The sequence below is a fragment of the Dama dama genome, chromosome 23 (assembly GCF_033118175.1).
Source record: "Dama dama isolate Ldn47 chromosome 23, ASM3311817v1, whole genome shotgun sequence".
NCBI lineage: Eukaryota > Metazoa > Chordata > Mammalia > Artiodactyla > Cervidae > Dama > Dama dama.
In genome coordinates, this window is record NC_083703.1 from 68,701,022 (window position 1) to 68,714,249 (window position 13,228).

Below are 13,228 nucleotides of genomic sequence, written 5' to 3' on the forward strand. Positions count from 1 at the left end.
GAACATTTGAAGAAAATAATCAGTAAGCACAATTTAATAGATTTATAAAGAGTATGTTATCCTAACAAAATGGAAATATATGTCCTTGGAACATGGAGAAAAATAATCATATATGTAGCCACAAAAATGCTCAGTAAATTTCCAAAGGACATATTTTATAGGTCTCATTTTAAAATTGCTTCCCTCTCCTCTTCAAAAATATGGAAATCAATAACAAATGATGTCTGCCCCTGAAAAATGTAACTAGCACATTTCTATTTTAAAACATTTTGAAACAACACCTGATGAAGAGGGGAAAATGAAAATTACTAGTTATTTTTTAAAAGAATGAATGGGAAAGAAAAACCCAAACCTCATAATAAAAATTGTGGGTCACAACTAAAGCTGTATTTTTTTCAAAGGAAAAGAGCCCGAATTGCATTTTCAAAAATTGTTAAAAGAGGAAGGCTGAAAATAAAATTTTATTTTAACTGTGTGCAATAAATGTTATGCCAAGTCAACATAAAGGCTTAGGTGATGATCTGTGATGGGTAAAACGGATAAAGTGGTCAAGAAAATCCTCTCTCAAGAGATAACCATAAGAAGAATGAAGAGTGTAGAAAGTAAACCATGTAAAGATCTGTTGTGACCCACCGACATGAACGACTAGATACTTATAGAGATTTTTTTTCTGGGTACCTGTGATTACTTATTTTTGGTTCATATTGGGTTGGCTAAGAAGGCTTGTGTAGACACTTAGAAGAGACAAAATTTTCTTCCTTCTTTCTTTTTCAACAGTGAAACTAGCTTCACTAGTTCATGCTGTGCTTGGTCGCTCAGTTGTGTCCGACTCTTTGTGACCGCATGGACAGTAGCCCACCAGTCTCCTCTGTCCATGGGATTCTCCAAGCAAGAATACTGGAGTGGGTTGCCATGCCCTCTTCCAGGGGATCTTCCCAACCCAGGAATCGAACCTAGGTCTCCTCATTGCAGGCAGATTCTTTACCTGGCTCAGATTCTGAGCCACCAGGGAAGCCCATCACTAGTTCCTAGGATCATGCAGTTAATATGTTTTATTTGTAAAAATAAAGGTGACATATTAAATTTAATGTCTCTTGAAATCCTGCTTTTCCAGCATAATCAAAATCAACATGTTGCTGTTTATCTTTTCATGCACCTTTTATATATAATATATATGTGTATGCACATAATACAAATATTAAGTTGCTTCTTATTTTATATATTCTAATACAATTTAAAAAAAATAATGTCTCCTGCTTTCCCTTTCCTGGGCCCCCATCCTGCCCCACATGACTTATATTAAACATTTCTTGCTAACATTCCATAACCTATTCAATGCTTATATGATCCAGCACCTATAGTTGTAGCTTTAACTGTTGATATTTTTGCAAGTATTGATATGAATATAGATAGTAAAAAATTTGCCATTATTTTATTTTAAAAATGACCAAGTGCATCTTGCTTTTCTCCCGTCACCATAGATGATAGTACTCTTGTCGAATTGTTTGGTCTGACTCTAACATCTTTTTTTTTAATGGTAACATAATATTCCCTATTGTGGATGTAGCATAATCTACTCAAACTGTGTATCTCAGAAAAACTTTTGCTTACTCACCTCAGATTTTGTTAAAAAATCCTGCAATAAATATTTGCTTCCATGTTTGGATCTCTACACATTGGTATTTTTATTTCTATAAATTAGATCCCCAAAAGTGGGATTATTGGGTCAACAAATACATTAAAAAATTTTTTTAAAACCTTTGAAATTGCTGACCAAAAAAAAAAAGCTGTTCTACTGATTCATGTTGACAGCAATGGTGGATTAATTCCATATTGTCTATATTCCATAAATAACAATTTTTCCCCTCCTCTCTTAGATATAAAAAATGATCTTGTTAATTCTTAAAATTTTTCTTACTAATAAAGAGATTGGGTATTCATTCTTTTGTTTCCATTGGCCTTTAATGCTTACAGCTATCATTTCCAAATTTTGCCCATTTTTTCCCCTGCAGATTTGTATGCATTTTTGTTGTCAATTTGTTATCAATTTATTTTTAATATGCTCTAGCCTTCTATCTAGCACATGTGTAGAATGCATTATTTGCTTTGCTTTAGTATTGATTTTAAAAAATATTTAAACACAGGTTTAATTTTTAAACTGTCAAAAGTCTGCCTTTCCTTAAATTTGTTTTGTTTTATTATCTTAGTTTCTTAAACCCTCAGGTTTTAACATGGCCCCTAACTTTCTATTTATTTTTTTAGTAAATATTTATGTTTTCATCCCAGATAGATTTTTTTTAAATATGGCATGCAGTAGGTGCCTAAGATTTTTTTCCCCTTTTTGATGGAAAACCACTTGCACTGGCATCATTTATTAAATTTCCACTGAATTGAAATACCACTTGTTTCATTTATTAAATGGTCATATATACTGGAATCTGTTTCTGGGCACTCTATTCTGTTTTCTCTAATCCCTTTGACAATTTTTTATGCCAATAACAAATTTTTTATTACACTGGCATTATAGCATATTTCAATATCTGGCAAAGGAAGTGTTTCTTCAATATTCTTCTGAACCTTAAGCTGAAAGTTAGTGTTGCCTCTCCATCCTCGTATTACATCCTTCAGCTTTTCCAGTGATTTTGTAAGCCATCCAATCCCTTCTATAAAATCACTTTTGCTTGAAAACCTGGAGTGGTTTATGTATTTTTGGCTGAGCCTAACGGATGCAATAAGAGTATAGCAAGATAGCTGACTAGTCAGTTAATATATTAAAAAGCTGTTATCCACATAGCCAGCAAGAGATAGTTACAATAATTAATTTTCAAGGGTATCATTTTCAGTGGCAATCGAGAACATAAGATATCTAAGAATACATCTTTGAAAACATGTGAGAGACATTTATGGCAGGTTCTCTTCGATACCAATAATGAAAAGCAGTTGATGTATTAAAACATATTAAAATGGAAGCCGACTGTGCAGAATACAAAGGATACAAATAAAGAAATGACAGGCCACAGGCTGGATATTGAGTTTGGCCAATGAAAAAAACCTACAAAGCTTTAATATCTACTATCCAGTTTCCTGGTTTATTATAAAGGGTATTGCAGAGCTATAGGTGAACAGTCAGATGAAGAGGTACATGGAGTGAAGTCCAGAAGGGTTCTGAACAAAAGAGATCCTGTCCCTATGGAGCTGGTGTTACACTCCTGGCACATGGATCTGTTCACCAACCCAGGAGTTCTTCAAATGCTCTACTCTAGAAGTTTTTATGGAAGCTTCATCACCTAGGCATTACTGATTATTAACTAAATTTCCCCTCCTCTCTCCCTTCCCCAGAAGGTTAGGGGGTAGGGATAAAAGTTCCAAGCTTCTAATCATGGCTTGGTGTTTCTAGTAAACAGTCCCCACCCAGGAGCTATTCAGGGAGCCCACCAAGAATTGCATCATAGAATAAAAGATACTCTTTCATTAACTCATTTTTTTACATTTTTTATTTTGTATTGAGGTATATTCTTGCCTGGAGAATCCCATGGACAGAGAAGCCTGGAGGGCTCCAGTTCATGGGGTCATGAAGAGTCAGACAGGTTTGAGCGACTAATACTTTCACACAGTAGCCAACTAACAATGTTGTGGTAATTTCAGGTGAATAGTGGAGTGACTTAGCGAAGCTTGTACAGTTATCCATTCTCCCCTAAGCTCCCCTCCCATCCAGGTTGCCACATGACATTGAGCAGAGCTCCATACAGTGGTCCTTATGGCTTGCCCATTTTAAATATAGCAGTGTGTACATGTTCATTCCAAACTCCCTAACTATCCATTCCCTCCATCGTTCCCACCCCCACCACAACTAAAAGTTCGTTCCTTAAGTTTGTGAGTCTCTTTCTGTCTTGTAGGTAAGTTCATTGTATCATTTCTTTTTTAGAGTTCACATATGAGGGATGCCATACAATTTCTCTCCTTCTCTGTCTAACTTAACATGATAAATTCTAGGTCTATCCATGTGGCTGCAAATGACATTATTTCGTTCTTTTTAATGGCTGAGTAGCATTCTACTATGTATATGTACCATAGAAGAAAAGAAACTCTTATCATCCAGTGGATTCCAAGGGATTTGGGAACTCTGTCAGGAACTGGGGTCAAAGACCAAATATTAGGACACAAGATGCTCCTATCACCCCTATGACTGAAAATTACAAGGGTTTTAAGAGTTCTCTGTCAGGAACAAGGGGCAGAGACCAAATGCTTACTTCTGATTGTGTCACAGCCAGGGCATAATAAAAGTAGCAAATATTATTCAAAATAGTCTCACGCTTTACACAAGGGACCACTTAGTTTTAAATTTTTACTGTAATGCTGTTTCAAATGGAAACAATAGTCTTAGAGGTGACTGTTCTACGGTATCACAAGGAAGTGACTATATGTAGAGACCGGGAATGCATTTTCTCTAATTGGATCTTCTGGATTTACATCTCAACACATCGCTTTCTAGTGATAACCATGAGCAAGTTATTTGACCTCTTTAAAGCTCAGTTTCCACATCTTTAATATGGAGAAATAAATCTTACCCATAAAGTTTTTCTGAAGGTCAAATAAAATGCTTCATGAAATGACTCACATTTAGCAAGTACACAATTGATATAGTCTAGAAATATTAGTATCTCTTACATATTTCTTATCCTTACATAAGAAAATGAAAAAGTTTCACACTTCTGAATTGGCTGCAAAATCCAATCACACCTGTTTGACACGACTGTACATTGCAGTCTTGTTTCCCATTGCTGTCATGGAACCAGGTTCTGGAAACAACTGTGAAGCTTCTACAGTGATTGGGGCAGACCTGTGGTTGTGCTGACATGGCCAGACTCAGCTCATGCCTTTAATCGCTGCACCATTCATGCTTTACCTTTCTGCTGAAGTCTTCTTTCTGGGTGAAAGAAGCTCCCCTGCTGCAGACATCATGCCATTACTCTCTGAACTTAACTTCTGCTGCATTGCCCTTTAATCCTTGCACTATGGCAGGGAAGGTTCTGTGAACTACAGAACCACTTTGTAACAATAGACTGTGCTCTGGGGCAGGTTCTCCCCCTGACCCTGATATAATGGTGAATACTCCAATGGGGAAGGTGTTGAGAGGTGCCCCATTAATTTTCCATATTGATGGGGCTTCTGAACTAGCTGCCAACTGAAGATGTATATGTAGATGGTGTGTGGAGGAGGATGCAAAATAGCCAAGTAGCAGACACCCAAAGGGGAGGCTGAGAATGGGGGCAGGGACAGAGAAGGGAGAGAGAATCTTAGCTGTGGATGAAACTGTTCCATCCTGCCCCTGGGATGTTCTGGGCTGTGAAGTCAGGGCAGTAATATTAGTCTGAAGGGGGAAATGCAGCTAGGATAGGCTCTGAGCCCCCACACACTTGTCCTTTTCTTCATTCAAGCTTGAAGCCTGCGTCATCCCTCCTCACTCTGGATGGGTAATGTTGTGTCAACTGCTTGTTAAACCAAGTCCCCTCAAAGTTCTTTCTTCTGACCTCTGAAATGATCTGCATGTAGACTCTTCCCTTTTCTATCTTACATCAGTGAGCTCTTGCTCATCAACTCAGACTTCTGTGCCTATGCTTGCACAACTTTCTTTTCTTCATCTTTACCCTTCACAAAGCACTTTTCTCCCAGTATTGTTGGCTTCTTCCCCATCTTTGAAGTCGAATTCCTATCTCTCTCTGGAGATCCCCCTCTCAATGGCCCCTGTCCCAGCCTGTCTTTCAGAATTAAATTCTGAAGCCCTCTCAAAACCTGTGTGCTTTCTGATGATTTTTCCAATTGTCCTAACAGCTTATAATCTTACCCGACTCAGAACTCTCACAGAACCACTCATATTACATTTGCAGAGATAATATATTTATCTACAATGCATAGCAGGAAATTCCTGATGGCAGACACTGAGACTTATTTTTTTGCATCTCTAGTACTACAAAGAGAAGACCAAACACATATGGGTTTATTTGAATAATAAGACATGACATATATTTATATAATGCATCATGTATAAGAAGAGCACATGAAAATATGCTCAATATTATTAATTCATTAGGGAAATGTGAACTAAAACCACAATGAGATACCCACTAAAATAACTTAAATTTAAAAAAAAAAACACTGGCATTATCCAGTGATAGCAAATTGATAGAGCAACTGGAACTTCTAATATACACGCAAAATAATACAGCCGTTTTAGAAAACATTGTAATGGTTTTTTATGAAGTTAAATGGCAACCCACTCCAGTGTTCTTGCCTGGAGAATCCCAGGGATGGTGGAGCCTGGTGGACTGCTGTCTATGGGGTCGCACAGAGTCGGACATGACTGAAGCAACTTAGCAGCAGCAGCAGCAGCAAACATATACTTATCATGTGACCCAACAACTCCTCTCCTAGGTATGCCTAAGAGAAATAAAAGTGTATTCTTTTATATATTCAAAAAATAACTGCAGAGGTTCCAGTGGTTTCATTCAGAACCATCAGAAACTGGAAACAACCCTCCAGTCTTTCAACTGCAGAATCAATAAACCGTGGTAAATTCATACACTGACTTACTATTCAGTAATAAAAAAAGAAGCTAACAGCTAGTACGTGCAACTACTGAACTTAATGCACGATGCTGTGTAAAAGAAGTCATATTCAAGCAACTCCGTACTATATGATTCTGTTCAGATGATGCTATGGATGGAATATGTCCCCCAGATTTACATGCGTGCATGAGTGCTAATCGCTCAGTTGTGTCCAACTCTTTGCGACCCTATGGACTGCTTCAGGTTCCTCTGTACTTGGTGATTCTCCAGGGGGAATATTGAAATGGGTTGTCATGCCCTCTTCCAGGGGATCTTCCTGACTCAGGGATAGAACCTGCATATCATTATGTCACCTGCATTGGCAGGCAAGTTCTTAACCACTAGCAACACCTGGGAAGCCACCAGGTTCACATAATGAATCTTAATCCCTGTATAACCAAATAAGTTCTTTTTTATTTTATGCAATATTATATTTCAATAAAAATTAACAAAAAGAGAGAAGACATTTAAAAAATAGTGCAACCTCAATCTCATCATTAGTGGACCAAAGAATGTACCCAACTGGCATCCATAGTTGTCTAGAATTATCAAACAAGATCATAAACACAAATTCAAACATTGGCAATGTTTCTGGAGGTGAGGCCTTTGCAAAGAGATTAGGTATAGATGGAGGCCTCATGGTTGAGATTGCTGCTGCTGCTGCTGCTGGTGCTGAGTCGCTTCAGTCGTATCCGACTCTGTGCGACCCCATAGACGGCAGACCACCAGGCTCCCCTGTCCCTAGGATTCTCTAGGCAAGGACACTGGAGTGGGTTGCCATTTCCTTCTCCAATGCATGGAAGTGAAAAATGAAATTGAAGTCACTCAGTCATGTACAACTCTTAGTGACCCCAGGGACTGCAGCCTACAAGGCTCCTCCATCCATGGGATTTGCCAGGCAAGAGTCCTGGAGTGGGGTGCCATTGCCTTCTCTGATGGTTGAGATTAGTGCCCTTAAAAAAGAGACCCCAGAGAGTTATCTCTCACCTTCTATCATGGGAGGACACATGAAGATGAGGTTTGCCTGCAAACCAGAAAGATGTCTGTCTACAAATCTCATCAAATACTGAATCTGCCACACCTTCTTTTTAAAATTAATTTATTTTTTAATTGAAGGATAATTGCTTTACAGAATTTTGTTATTTCTGTCAAACCTCAACATGAATCATCCTTAGGTGTACATATGTCCCCTCCCTCCTGAACCTCCCTCCGCTCTCTCTCCCCATCCCACCCCTCTAGGTTGTTACAGAAACCCGCTATGAGCTCCTTGAGACATACAGCAAATTCCCATTGGGTATCTATCTTACGCATGGTAATGTAAGTTTCCACGTTACTCTCTCCACACTTCTAACCCTCTCCTCCCCTCTCCCCATGGCCATAATTCTGTTCTCTATGTCTGTTTCTGCATTGCTGCCCTGCAAATAAATTCTTCAGTACCATCTTTCTAGATTCCATATAAATGTGTTTGCACACAATATGTATCTTTCTCTTTCTGACTTGCTTCACTCTGTATAATAGGCTCTAGGTTCATCTACCTTATTAGAACTGACTCAAATGTGTTCCTTTTTATGGCTGAGTAATATTCCATTGTGTATATGTACCACAACTTCTTTATGCATTCATCTGTCAGTGGACATCTAGGTTGCTTCTGTGTTCTAGATATCATACATAGTGCTGCAATGAGCGTTGCAGTACATGTGTCTTTTTCAATCCTGGTTTCCTCAGGGTATATGCCTAGGAGTGGGATTGCTGGGTCATATATTGGTTTTATTCCTAGGTTTTAAAGGAATCTCCATACTGTCTTCCATAGAGCCAGCACCTTCTTCCTGGACTCCCCAGATTCCAGAACTGTGAGAAATACCTTTCTGTTTCATATAATCCCTCCAGTCTATGGTATTTTTGTTCTTATAGCCTGAACACACTAAGACAGATGTCTTCTGGAAAAGGCAAAAACTAGAGGAACAGAAAACAAATCAGAGATTGTGGAATTGAAGGTAGGCAGAGTTGTGGGGTATTGTTTTTGGCCTAAATCTTGATTTTGGTGGTCTTTAAATGTTTACTTATTTCCCAAAAGAACTGTGTAACAAAAAAGTGATTTCTACCCTGTGCAATAGTATAATTTAATAAAGATGTAATGTGAAGAAAGAGGACAAAATAGTACCACCTCCCTCGCTCCTCACCAGTGGTCCAAAGGGAGGAATAGAGTGTTCCCCAGGCCCAGGTGACATGCAGAGCTCTCTACTATAATCTGGAGGTCACCAAGTCCCTGATATGAGGGTGTGACCATTACAAACTGTTCCCAGGTCCAAAATTGGGATAGTAATAACTTAAACTGTTCTACAAATGTGAAGGAAGTAGAAGTGAGTCATCCAGAGTTATCGAACAAGTTTATGTCCAAAACACAGGAACTCAAACATTTGACTGACATAAATTACATTGAGCTTTTTCGTATTAACACAACCCAATGGACAGATTTCGATAAAAATAACATCCTTCAAAAGACTGACATATTTAATTTTAATCAGAGTTTCCTTTGGACTCTCATGGCACATATGTATACCCCTTGATTACAATTTTATTAAAATATATTTTAATTATCTGTTTTGATCTCAATCTTTTCCACTAGGACTTTGGGTTCCTTGGAGTCAGGGATTTTAATGTACTGAATTTTGCATACCAGGTACATAGTAAAAATAAATGCTCGATACATTTCTGTGAAAAGAACAAAATGATGAAAGAAGACATGATTTCAATCACCATCCTCCCTCTTCTGTTTTATGCTTCTCCATAATTCATCCACTTACAAGCATCTCTAATGTCTTCCTTCGCTCATGACCACAGAAATAGTCTTCTGGCTGCCTGTCTAGACTTCTACCCCTCCTATAGTCCTACATCTATATACCACAGTGATCTTTTGAGATGCTAATCAGATCCCACTCCTAGGCTTAAATCCACCATTGGTTTCCAATCAGGGTGAGAATCAAAGCCAAATTCCTTAGGCAGGCTTTAAACACCCCCAGATTCCTGGTCTTTTCCACCTCCCTGAGCTCGTGCCTAACTACTCCTCTTGCTTAGTGTGCTGCAGATGACTGATTTTCTTTCAATGCCTCAAACATGGTTGGTAGGGTCTGTCTCAGAACGTGCGGGCAAGCAACTTTCTGACCTAGAACACTCTGTACTCTGCCTTTTACAACTGCTGGCTCATTTTCATCACACGGAGTTTTGCTTCAACAGCTCCTCCTTGGAGCCTTTCCTGACCATGCAATCTAACCTAATTCTCTACAGCATCACCTCATTTAAATACCTTGTACAGCACTCATCTGAATATGTTTGTATTGTCCATTACATATTTGATAATAATAATAAAATTCTGGCTCCCCTCCTGGAATGTATGATCTGAGAGAGTGAGGGCTCTACCTTAACCCTGGTTTCTCCCCAACACTAGGACATAGTAAATGTTCATGAACCCTGGTTGGGGGATGGATGAATGGATGGACACATGGAATCATGAATGAATAGCTCCTTTCATTGAAGTATGGTAGTCTCCAATATTTTCTAATAGGAAATTCAATCAAACTTATCCATAGAAGCATTCCCTATCCTGTATGATACTAACATGTGTGCCAGACAGCTCGCCCTCCTGATGCCTCTATGTATCTGATTTTTTTTTTTTTAAGGTTTGGCCAAACTGCACAGCATGTGGGATCTTAGTTCCCGGATCAGGGATTGAACTCCTGTCCCCCATATTGACAGGCAGATTCTTAACCATGGGGCCACCAAAGAAGTCCCTGATGTGCGTTGTTTGATTAGGTTAACAGGAAGAATGAGCAGGGAATCAGACATAGTTTTCATTGTTAAAAAAATTAAAAATTTATTCATTTATTTTTAAATGAAACAAGATGAATATTTTTAAATAAATAAAGGCAAAATTAAAAAGATTTTTAATTTTATTTGCAAAATTAAAAATTAAAGATAAAAGGTACAATTCACAATGAAGATAAACATCATAAACCATTAGACACTTAACAACAAGGAAAGATACATAAGGCAAAAATCAGCAAAAATATAAGGGAAAGAAAAAAATATATAATCGTAGTGAGACATATTAACATTTCTCTGAGAATGTTTTATCAAGTGCAGAAAAAATAAGAATAGGAGCATCTTGGATGACAGACACAGTTTTCAATAGGGTAGGGAGGAAGTTTTTAATGGTAGGAACAAAAAGGGGATGTTACATTCTTTATAATTCTTACAGCTGTCCCTGAGTTCCCTCTTAGGTGGTAGTTGAATGCATCTGTTTTTCTCTTATCCTTGTAGGACTAATTCTCACTATTTTCCCCAACCTGCCCAGGCACAGGATCTCCATCACCTTAGGGAAGGACATATAGACTTCTCATCACCCCTGCCCATCCAGCCCAAGGTTGTATTAATAGTTAGGCTTGGTCTGGAGCAACAGAGACAAATCAGGTCCATCTTGTCTCCAAACACTGATTTGTCTTTCTGAGGCTTCCAACATAATATGGTCTCTTTGCCTCTTCACCCATGCCCTGATTAAAGGTAGTCATTTTGGACTTTTCACTATAATGTAAAAATCAAGGTTAGAAATAAATATTTTACTTTAAAGAATTTTGCTCTCTCAACAACTCAGCTAAAATAAAATAAAATGAAAGCAAATATACCCCAAACCAAAAACCCTCTGCATCTAACATGAACCATATGAATTATATGTGTGCCTTGGCAACTTTAATATTAGAATTTCTCCAAAGCCAAAGTCAGACTGACCAGATGCCAGAGTTTTTCAGAATGCAGTTTCTGTAGTCAGATTGTCTGGGTTCAAGCCTTACCAGCAAATATTGGGCAAGTCACTTAGTATCTCCCTGTCTCAGTTTGCATGTCAATACCGAATGTCACAGTCCCTCTCCCAAGCTGATGGTATTATGATTCCATGAGCAAATGCATAAAAATTCTTTCCTTATTCTCAGGCCTCTACTATGTGCTTCATACCTCGTATATCTACTAAAAGCAGTTATTGTTGATTGGGTAAATTAGTTCAAAGTAAAATTCGCACAGTCGTGTCTGACTCTTTGCGACCCCATGGACTGTAGTCCATGGAATTCTTCAGGCCTGAATACTGAGTAGGTAGCCTTTCCCTTCTCCAGGGGGTCTTCCCAATCCAGGGGATCAAACCTAGGTCTCCCGCATTGCAGGTGGATTCTTTACCAACTGATCTATCAGGAAAGCCCAAATTAGTTCAGTTTTTTGGTTTTTTTGTTTTTAACGTTTCCTTCCCTGAAATAATACTAACCCCACTCCCGGCTTTGAAGGACCCATTACTGACAATTATAATACATAATTTCCTTCACTCAGGGGTCCACAATAATCCTGATGCATTTGTTTGTTTGCTGTTTCTTTCCCAGAACCTGAAGATGGCAGGGTGCAGATAGGATGGGAACACTCTTTGCCTCAACCACTGGCAGCTGAAGTGAAATTCTAGCAGTCAGTCTAAATCCATAGCTGGTGAGCATCCAGCAGCAGCACCCTACAGGAAGTAAACAAGTTCCTCCCACTCTTACTTCCCTCCCTGCTACATCTGGAGACGCAAAACCACCCCCAGACTCCAGAACACCCTCACCCTACACGGCGGGTCAACTGACAGAGGGAAAACCATGGCTACAAAGGATGATGTACTCACTGCAAACAAACAAACAAAAACTGATTGAGTCCCAGGCAGCAACTATGCATGGGGGTTCAAGAAATCCAATTCTGAAGAGCCCTCGGGAGGACCAATGTCTTCCTCAAGGGAACGAATGGAGAATCATATCATTCTGATTCACGCCCATCAGTGATGTTTCTGCAGCTGTTTGAATGAATTCTGAATACAAGCAATCTCAGTAGGAGTCTGAATTTTCATTAAACAATTCCCTGCTGAGTTGGTTCAGCCAGCCCCACTCTAGCCCTTCCATACACCTTGGCAATGAGGACATTTACAGGATAGAGTTATTGTTTCTTGAAATACCCAACTCCTTCGAGGCTAATGCATCTCTGGAGTTTTCCTTCCTGCCTGAAACAGAATCGAGCTGTGTAACAGCGCTGGAAAACATGAGTAGGCCCTGAGCACTGAGGGTCACAGCCCCGGCTCCAGTTAGAGGAGGTTTCTGTCAACTACTGCTTCCCAAACCTCTTTAAGTGAAGCTTCTCAGCTCAAAGTCTGGTTGCCTTTGCGTCAGTCCAAGGTGAATCACTGGTCCGTGTGTGTCCCCTGAACTTCCATATTCCTTAATAGTCCCAGTGAAAATGAAGTAAATGCATCAGACTTTCCCCTAAATCAGGGGCTATGCACTCAGGGGTCCTCAACTGCAGACCCTTTAGTTTGGTCCCTGACTTCTTTACACACAACCATGATCTCTTCTCCGGCCACACGATGCTGCACTCTGACATTTTTGCATTTATTAAAATTAGAGTAAAATATATATCACCTAATACTCAGTATCCTAGTTATGTTTAAGTGTTCAGTTCAGTGGTATTAAGTATACTCATATTGTGCAAACATCACCATCTCCAAAACTCTTTAAATCCTGCAAAATGAAAACTTTGTACCCATTAAAGAGTAACTTTCCATTCTC